This window comes from Phascolarctos cinereus, unplaced genomic scaffold (assembly GCF_003287225.1).
Source record: "Phascolarctos cinereus isolate Bilbo 61053 unplaced genomic scaffold, phaCin_HiC Scaffold_2;HRSCAF=192, whole genome shotgun sequence".
In the NCBI taxonomy this organism is placed as follows: Eukaryota; Metazoa; Chordata; class Mammalia; order Diprotodontia; family Phascolarctidae; genus Phascolarctos; species Phascolarctos cinereus.
The window spans coordinates 38,101,347-38,111,565 of NW_027555625.1; the positions used below are offsets into that span (position 1 = coordinate 38,101,347).

At 42.3% G+C, this 10,219-nt stretch overlaps 1 long non-coding RNA gene across 1 annotated transcript; it reads left to right on the forward strand.

The window, feature by feature from the left end:
* The first annotated feature begins 1,622 nt into the window (after window positions 1–1,622).
* On the forward strand, window positions 1,623–9,220 carry LOC110203578 (uncharacterized). The gene is made up of 2 exons (XR_013484468.1): window positions 1,623–3,594; window positions 8,756–9,220. It is a non-coding gene; the product is annotated as an uncharacterized LOC110203578 (long non-coding RNA).
* The last annotated feature ends 999 nt before the right edge of the window (window positions 9,221–10,219 follow it).

A 10,219-nucleotide genomic window follows, 5' to 3' on the forward strand; every position in this document is an offset into this window, starting at 1 on the left:
TGGCCAGAGTGGAGGAAGTAAGATTTGGAACTTGGTGAGAAGTGCATATTGAGAGTTAGAGGTAAATGGCTGTGAACTCAATCACATTCAAAATATTAAATTGTCTATACCTTTGATTTGTTGACAATTATTGGGAAAGGTTTCTCCAGTTTATAATAACAACTGATATTGAATGAACTGAGGTGGTTCCTTGAGCTGAGAAAACTGCAATTTCACTAATTAATAAGGCACAATTCAATCATAGCACTGGATTGCTCTAAGGCTCAGGACGATAAAAGTGTTAGACCTTCACCAGGTTATGCTGACTAAATGACGGGAGTCCTCCAAGACTCTGTCCTACTTCCTCTTCCCGTCTCCCTTTATGCTATTTCACTTAATGAACTCATCAGCTCCCAAGTTCCATGATCTCTATGGAGATGATTCTCAGATCTGCTTGCCTAGCCCTCTCTGCTTGCCCATTCTAAGGTTAATAGGTTCTACCTCTGAATTTGTCACTCCACCTATGATGAATCTTCCTTGGAGGAGCTGGTGGGGAAGAGAGTGCTGAGTCAACTGGGAGGCTGATAACCTACAAGTGGTTGTGGTAGACTCCCATAATATTTGCTACACATGATGGCTATTGTTCTCCATGCATTTCACTTTGCTACATCAAGAAATGTTTCTTTCATTCTAGTGCTGTTTACTTCTATTTGTTCTGGGATGGAATTATGACTAATTTCTAGAAATGCTAATTCTTGGCAGACAATGAATTCAGTGGGAAATAATGTATAATGTGTGTCTAAATACATACAAGAAATTGGCTTGCTAGGAGCAACACAATTTTAAAGGAACTGAGGGTTGGATTCTGATGATATTATGAAAAAGAAGAAAATTCCAAAAGAAATGAAACTGAAAGATCACAAATTATGCTTTTGCTTTAAAAATGGAATCAAAGTCACACAGGTATTAAATAGCAGAGCTAAGGTCCAGTATAGGACGTATGACTCCAAATGAGAACTTTTTGTCGCTTCAGATAATAATAATGCAAGGCAAACTGTACTATGCAGGTGCAAATGTAGAGTTTGAAAGTGCTGTTAGTCCGAAGGGGAAAACTGTTGCTGTTGCCTTGACAGCAAGGAGAAGCATCTGCAGAGATAATGATAATTAAAGTCTTGGGAGCTGATGAGATAACCAGGGATAAGGGTGTAGAGAGGAATAAGGTCCCAGAACAGAGTTTTGGAGTATATGCACAGATACGGGGGGAAGATGATGAATTTGCAAATTAGACTGAGAAGGAGCAGTGAGACAGGTGAGAAGAAAACCTTGAGAGAGAAATATCATGAAGTCTTATACGAGTGAGTATTTAGGAAGAGAAGCGGTCAGCAGTCCAGAGAGGTCAGGGCTAAAGATCTGGCAATGAGGAGATCATTGGTAACTTTGTAAAGAGCCTTTTCAGTTTAGTGATGAGGTCAGAAGCTGGGCTGCAGAGGTCTAAGGAGGGACTGAGAAAAGGGAGATGACAAATGTAGACAGCTTTTTGTAAGGGTTTGCCTGTGAAAGAGAGGAGAGCCATAGAGTAAGATAATGTCAGGGTAGATGTTAGGTGCAAGTGAGGTTTGTCTGTTTTTAAGATGAAGAAGTGGGGGAGAGAGAGAGAGAGAGAGAGAGAGAGAGAGAGAGAGAGAGAGAGAGAGAGAGAGAGAGAGAGAGAGAGAGAGAGAGAGAGAGAGGGAGGGAGGGAGGGAGAGAGAAAGAGGGAGAGAGGGAGGGAGGGATTTGAACATTAGAGAAAGAGAGAGGAAGATGGAAGAAACATTAGAAGTAAAAAATGAAGGGAAATGTATTGGTGATGGAATGGGAATTCGAGAAGACACGATAGCTGGAATGGTGCATAAAATCCACGGGGTTAAAGTAGATGGGGATAAGAGAACAGGAAATGAGGGCTGCAGAGAGGAATGGTTCAGTCTTAGGCCACTGGGAATTCAGTATTACTGGGACTGAAAAGGAAGAAGTGGTGAGTGTTGCTAACCGCAGGGAATGAATAGCAGTAAACCCCAACAGCTCTACTGGTGGTAGCAGAATTGTGGAATGCTCTCTTCTCAGTTCTACCTCAGATTACCAAGCTATTGCCTAACATTTACTTGTGTAAGAAGGCCTGTTTAAGAGCTCCCCCTTATCGGGGAGTCTGATTTTAATCAGTGTGATGTTTTGATTCTGTACAGATTGCACGCATCAAGTGTCTTTCATTCCTGCACGGCTGATGTTCTCCTTCAATATATACTTGAATAAGCATCTATGAGAAACACACAGAATATACAGGAGGAAAGAATATATGAAAAGGGAAGGCAGTAACAGCTAGGGGCAGGGGGAGACCAGGAAAGGCCTCCTACTGAAGGTGGCATCTAAGATGAATCTTGAAGGAGACCAGAGACTCTAAGAATTCAAGGTTAGGCAGGAGAGCGTTCCAAGATTAGAGAAGATCCATTGCAAAGACATGGAGAGGAATGATGTCACGTGTAATGAATACAAGGTAGGCCAGTCTAGTGAGACCATCAGGTCTGTAGAGGGAAGCACTATGTAAGAAAACTGCCAAGACGGGAAGGGGCTAATTTGTAAAGAGCTTTAAGTGACCCAGAGAGGAATTGTATTTGTTTCTAGAAGTAAGGAGGAGCCACTGGAGGCTATTGAATAGGGAGCTAACGTGATCAGACCTGCACTCTAGGAAAGTGGCATCAGTGACGTCTTTGGCGTCTGTGTGAAGACAGATTGGAGAAGGGACAGATTGAAGGTCTGATTTCAGATGATTTAAGGTAAGATTTAAGGACAGATTTAAGATGAAGGAAGAAACAAACAAAGAGAAAAAGGAAGGAAGGAAGAGAAAAAAGCATTTATTAAACATCCACTATGTACCAGGCACAGTGCTAAATGCTTTACAAACATTATCTCATATATCCTGTGAGGTGGGTGCTATTATCCCCATTTTGCCCATTTTACACATGAGGAAACCGAGGCAGGCAGCAGTTAAATGACTTGCCCAGGGACACAGCTCGTGACTGTCATGTTGGATTTGAACTAAGGTCTTCTTGCCCTCAGGTCCAGCCCTCCAGTGATCAACCTCTGTGCCCCTAAGTGGGCGGGCATTAAGATGAGAGTCCATCTCCCAGCCTCTACTCGTATGGCACACTGGCACAGTCTTGAAGAGCCAGAGTCCAGTTACATGCTACAATGAGGCATCAGAAGAGGAAGGCTTTAGTGGAAATGGTTTTTACCAAACAGGATGAAATGCGTTGTTAACCTTGTGGCTAATGCTGTTGAAGTCCCTACGACACAGCTGCCTTTTTAGCAACCAAGTGGCCAGAATCCTCAGCTGCCAAGTTCTTTTGTAAGCTCCCACCACAGGAAGCCAAGCACTCAGCTTGTTTTTCCAACTCAAGCGATGAAGAGCCACATCCTAGGCCACCCAGAGTCTCTCCATTGGCTCTCCTTGGTCAGATACATGCGGTACAAGACAGCTGCTCTGGATTAACATTACTCTGGCTATGGGACTGAAGGTGTCTCCTGCCCTCAAGAAGAGAAAAGAGGTGTTGTGCCCTCCCCTCATCTGCTACTCTGTTGGTTAGTGATTAAGCCACAAGCACATGCTAAAGTGTTCTTTCTTTTCACGTTATGTTATAAGATGGAGCATCTGAACCTTCAAAAATTAGGTGCACTATAATGTGGCAGAAGGAGTATTGGACGAGGAGACGAGAAACCTGGGTTAGTCTGGGTTTCAGCATATCTAGCTGTGTGACCTTGGACAAGCCATTTAACCTGTTTTTTGTATTTGTAAAATAAGGGGTTTGGACTACTGGATCTCGTGAGCCCCTCTCAGTTCTTATGTTTGTGATTATTATATATGAGCCATATGAATTGCTTTATAAATTCTCACTAATAGAATTTCAGAGCACATGAGAGAAAATTTTTACCCTAACTGACATGGTTAAAACAAGGCATTATATCAGACTTTGTAATTCAGATGCTTATGGTTTTCTCCTGTTTTCCTTCAGGATCAACTTTTATACTGTTCCTACTATCATAAGAATAGAATATAAAATAAATATCAAAACACTAACAACATGCAGCAAAAATAAAAGTTCTGTGTGAATACCACTGGATACTACCAGTCATAAGCCAAGTTTAGGAAACATACAAGTTCTGGCTAACCAGTGAGCAGTACCTATCAGGCAGCACCATTAGCAGGTGTTCTCTGCCTGCCGCTCATTGCTGCATTCCTCCTAGAAAATGGAGCGCTGTGATAGAGAATTCAGAGGGAGGAGGCCCCATGTATTTACCTTTCAAATGGAATGTAAAGCAATGGGTAGAAGCTGCAGAGCAGGAACTTTAGACTTGAAGTAAGGACAGACCTTCCTTACAATTAAAGCTGTCCCAGAGTGAGGTGGGCTGCTGCCAGGAGCTGTGGGTTCTTTCCTCACTGCAGGGCCATAGAACAGATGTCTTGTGGAAGGGGATTCTTTTGTGGGTGTGAAGTGGGCTACCTGGGCTTTAGGTTACTTTCTACCTCTAAAATGCTATGATTCTTTGATTCTATGAAAAATAAGGCAAAACTGGGTTGAAATGAGGAGAGAGGAAGCAGAGGAGAGAGTGCTGGAATTAGTATCAGAGGTCTTGAGTTCGAATGTTGGCTCTGCCACTCAGTACGTGTGTGACGTTCAGCCAATCCCATAACCTCCTCATCTATAAAATGGGGAGACAGGGAGGTGGACTGAATGGCCTCTGAGGACCCCTCCAGTTCTAGATCCATATGATCCTAAGTGGAGGGTTTGTTCAGATCTATGCAGGATCCCTTGCTGTGGAGATTCCTTCTAAACAAGTTCAATTCGACAAGAACACAGGAGGGGATTTCAAAAATTCATATGATTCACTCTCTGTCCTCAAGGAGTTTGTAACATGGTAAAGGAAGGAAGGGAGTTGTGACACAAAAGCATAAATAAATCTAAGGCAAAGGAAAAAGGGATAAGCCCAAAGGTTACAAACTGCTTTTGCTTCAGTGCTGACACTTACAAAGTTGCTAACAATGCAGAAGATTCACCAACACATTAAACCCCCCAGGACAGAAATCGCTTATCCAGTATCTGTATGCTGGGAGCCCCTTCCTCTCTTTTAGACTTGGGGCCCAGGGGATCCACACTCTAGCTTTCAGAGGCTTAGATTTCCTGCTCTGAAATAGCAGCCTGTGTTCAGGTCATGTGGCCTCCTGTTGGTCCCAAGTGGATAACCTGAGGCCCTGGGAAACATTCTTCTCTTAAAATAAGTAGGATTCTTCCGTCTAAAGCTGTGTGAGGATGCTAGCTAAATAAATAATGACTGTTCTGTTAGCCTCGGCAGAAGCATTAAAACTCATTGCTGTGGAGAAAAAAACTCAAGTGTAAAAAAAAAGGAAATGAATTACGTTTCTAGATGGAATATTTCCTAAGCAAATAAAAACAGTACTTTAAAACATCACTGTAGTAATACTTGCCATTGGAAAAGGAGCAGAGAAAATCATAATGGGACACTAGATGCAGACTATTAAAAAGAAACCAAGGAAGGCACAGAATCCACAACAAGTGAAGGATGTTCACTGTGAGCCTTACTTCCACGTATTCTCGCTCCTGTTCCCCTCTTCATTCCGTGACTTTTCAAGTCTTGTCACTTCCACCTCCACAATCTTTCTTGAGTTAATTCAGTTCAATCCAATGAGCATGTAGCAAGTGCCAGTCAGTGGGAAAGGGATCTGGGGAGACAAAAACCAAAAAAAAGATAAAACCTGCCTTCAGGGAGCTTACCTTCTCTCAGAAGGAAGGGAGCCTGACAACATGTGCACACCCAAGTACGTGCAAGCTAGAGCTTTCCCTTCTCTCTACTTATCAGGCCCTCTCCATTAGAATGGCCTCCTAACTGATCTTCAGAGTCTCCCCTCTCCTTCTGCCCCCACACAGCTGCCAGAATCGTGGTCCTGGGCACAAGACTGATCAGTGCCTGCTTTACTGCCGACCCTTCAGGGGTTCCTGCCCTGAGGGAGCCCCCAGACTCTGTATCTGACCTGCCTTCTAGCTTTGTTTCACACTGGTCCCCTTGATAGACCACATTCCAGCCAAATGGAAATGAATTCCTCCACAGTCTCACCATCTGTGTGCAGATCCGAGCAGGCCAACACTCTGGCACCTCCATCTCTTGAAATAGTTCTTCAAGACCCAGCTCTGGGAGGTGGGGAAGAGTCTTCCTTTATGAAGCCTTATCTGAAACCTCCAACTCCACAGGCTCTGTCCCCCCTCCCCCACCCCAAATTCCTCATAACACTTGATGCAGTTGTTTTTACTGGTATTCAGTCATGTTCTACTCTTTGTGACCCCATTTGGGTGTTTTTGCAAAGATGCTGGAGTGGTTTGTCATTTCCTACTCTGGGTCATTTTACAGATGAGGAAACTGAGGCAAACAAGGTTAAGTGACTTGCCCAAAGTCATACAGCTGATAAGTGTCTGAGGCTGCCTTTGAGCTCAGGTCTTCCTGACTCTGCCTAGTGTTCTATCAACTGCGCCACCTCGCTGCTGCTAACAAGAAGTTTCATCCTCATTCATGTATGTCTCTCATCCCCAGTCCATCTCTTCCACGCTACCTCCACTACTCGCTATCATGTTTGGAGAACTAGGACTGTCTCTTTTGGTATCTTTTTATTCCTACTACTATTTTATATGCCCCAGGCGCTGAATAAACCTTTGATGGAGTGAAGTGCAGTGAATTAACCTAAGTTAATGTATGTAGAAGAGCCATCTGCTATCAATGTGTGTTGTTATGATCAATCTACTGACACCTTACTCCCCACCAAATGATCTGTGATCCAGCAACATTGGCCTGCCTGAAGTTCCTTGAACTCAATCCTCCATCTCTCCTCTCCAGGCATTTGTATGCTCAGCCTACACACCTCTGCCTTAGCTTCCCTGGCTTCCTTTAAGACTCAACTCAAATCCCACCTTCTGCAGGAAATCTTTTCTGAGATTCCCCGCCCTCCCTCCCCACCAGTGACAAAGCCTTCCCTTCTCGGATTGCCTTTCATTTACTCTCTGTGTATCTCGTGCATACCTATTCGTGTGCCTGCTGTGTCTCCTCCATTGGATTGTAATGTTCTAGAGGGCAGGGACCATGTTTTTGCCTTTCTTTATACCCCCAGCATTTAACACAGACTCTGACATATAGTAAATTCTTAATAAATTCTCGTTGACTGACTCCATTATATTAATGTGATGTACAACAATTATCATAACAATGGCCTTCTTTTTCCATCATAATGGGGAGGGGTTTTTTTTAAAACTGCAGGCATCTTGGAAGTCTTTTTTATGTGCCATTTCTTCCTATTATTTAATCTTGGGAAGAGTATTGAGACTTTCTAAAGACACCTGAAATCTCTGAGTAATTATTTGTCAAAAATAGTCACATGGTACTGATATCAGAGTCCAAGTACAAAAAGGACATTGCTTAGTAAATGTATTATTTTCTTGACTTTTTCTTGTTACTGATATTTTTCTCATATTTAATTTCAGTACAGAGGTAATTCTATTTTTCTCTGCCATTAAAAATAATTAAAGTGAAATAAAAGTATTGATTCATTAAGAAACCACTTAGATATACATATGGCACATGTGACAGTTCTGGATAAATCATTGTTTCAGGGTCCTATCAGTAATAATCCCTACTAAATCTCTCATTTGTGAAGCATGTCAGTGAACTGCCATTTTCCAAGAGAATATATCTTTATGCACATATAAGCAAAGGTCACCGTTTGTTGGCATTAATATTCTTTAAAGAAGTAGTTAATGAATATATTCTAACTGTTGATGCTAGGAAGAAGACTAACTCTATAAGGTGTGAAAAAAGGTATGTCTATGATCATAGAATCTTAGGGCTGGAATGTGAACTCTTGAGAAATGCAGTCCCTCATTTTGCAGAGGAGGAGACTGAAATTCACAATGGGATTGATTCTTGAAGTATTTTGTTGTGGTGGAAAGAGGAGGACCCCTGGGGTCTCCTCCTAACTCTGCTGTATATTTGTTCTGGCCTTGGGGAAGACAGAGACTGTCATCATCTGTACAATGAGAGGGCTGGATGAGATGGTCCCCTAGCCTCTGGGGCTCTGTGTATGACCTAAGACTTCACAAGCACATTTCAGTTGAGACAGTTGGTACTTAGAGTGTAAGGCTACTCACTCTGTCAGTACTGCCTTGGAATGATAGAAATTGTGTGATTCTTAGGCCTAAAGATGATGTATTTAGGCAAGATCCCTCACCTTGAGTTTATCCAATCAAATGAGATAATACATGTAAAAGTGCTTTCCAGACCTGTGCCACATATAGATGCTACCTACAGTGTTACATCTATATCCCTCCACATAAAAAGTGTCTGTGTCCCTGTGTTGGGAAAATCCCAACATGTCAAGCTTCCAAGAAAGACAACCCTCTCCCCAGCCCTCTTTTCCTGCTTCCTTGACCCCTCCAGTTTCTCTACTACATGGGACAAGCATTCTGCAACACTTCTCAAGCTTTTCCAAATTTTCATAGAATCGTGAATCATATCTAGTCCCATGCAATCTTATTACATATGCTCTTTGTAATAATTACTGCTGAGAAATCTATCCCCTTCCCTCCATCCGTAAGAGGAAAAAATGAAAAACTATTTCTAGGGAAAGGAAGAAAAACGTATCTTAAACATGTTAAATCTCATGATGTGTTTGTATCTTTTTTAGGATCATCAGGCACAGGAGGAGTTGGAGCATATAATCCTTTCTTTAAAGTAGATTCAAAAACAGGAGATTTTGTATCAGCAAACCGGATGCAACAACTTTAAAATATAAATGATGAAAATTCAAGTGGTCAGCTATGCAACTTTAATATCACATTGTGTATTTCAGTTTTGATTTGGGAGATTGTGATTTAGATTTAGAGGGTGATCTTTCCACCCTGGTGGTGAAGAAATGCATTCCATGACTGGCAGAGTCACAAGGATGATCATGTCACTGGAAGACTCCATGAGATGTGTAATATTAATACCAAATTATTTCTAACAATGTTGGATTTGTATATTTGATGTTCTGTTTCCTATTGACTAATCAATGCTGATTCTTTAGAGTCTCCAAGAAAAAGAAAAGAAAAAGAGAAAGAAATAAAATCAAATCAATAAAAGAAAATCATTTCATTGAGCTTAATTGAAATTCCATTGTCTCAACATAAGATTCCTCACAGTGGATGCTGTGAAGCTGACAAGCTCGAGTCCCAGCGATACAGATCTGTGATCTCAACATTAGGGTGTCAGTGACCTGAAGATGCTGCATTTCTGAACCCCTATTCAGGAGCAGAGCACTTCAGGTCAGAAAGTCTTCTGTTTTCACCCTTCTGTAGAGTCCTAGGGGAGCTAAAGAAGCCATATTGGTGTGGTCCACGCAGGCTTAAATTGAGGGAAACAGATTGCCCTCTGCTAGGATTCAGGGCTCTACTCAGCTGTCATGAAAGCCACATTTATAGAGCTGTGTGCAGGGCACTCTGTGCAAGCAGCTGGGCTAGTTGTTATAGGAGATACCTCTTTTCCCCTTCTTTATCATGGTTCTTGCTGCTAAGGAGCATATATGGCAACACTGAAATTACCAAAGATGGAGTAGAGAAGACAAACCTAAACCAGCTGTTCAAATCATCAGTGGAAATGGAAATAGACCCAAGAAGACAGTAGATGATGGTGGTAACAAAGTGGAGAGGGGCCTATAAGCAGTGAGCTGGAAATCAGTGGTATGGGAGTAGTCCTGGGGAATCAGAAGTAAGCTAGCTGTTGGTGTGAGACCCCACACAAAAAAATACCACGAGGGGAAAAGTTATGTGAGTAAATGGTCAGCAGCTCATTAATGACATGACTGAGGTGGCCCCATGGAGTCCACAGAGGGCTGGCCTTGGAGTCACAAAGACCTAGACTCAGAAAGTCTTGCCTATGACATATGCTGGATGTATGGCTGTGCAAGTCATTTACCCCAGGAGTGTGGCAGGCAACTCTTTAATAAGAAAAACTGCCAATAGATCCCTTTTGTGGAAGGAGTTTTCACCCTGGGAATTAGCCCCACAGATGAAATCCCAGAATGCATTGGGAAAAAACACTCCATGGCAAAAGACCACTGATGAGTGCACAAAATTAAACTAAGGTGAAGATAGAGTATCTCTGAGATAGT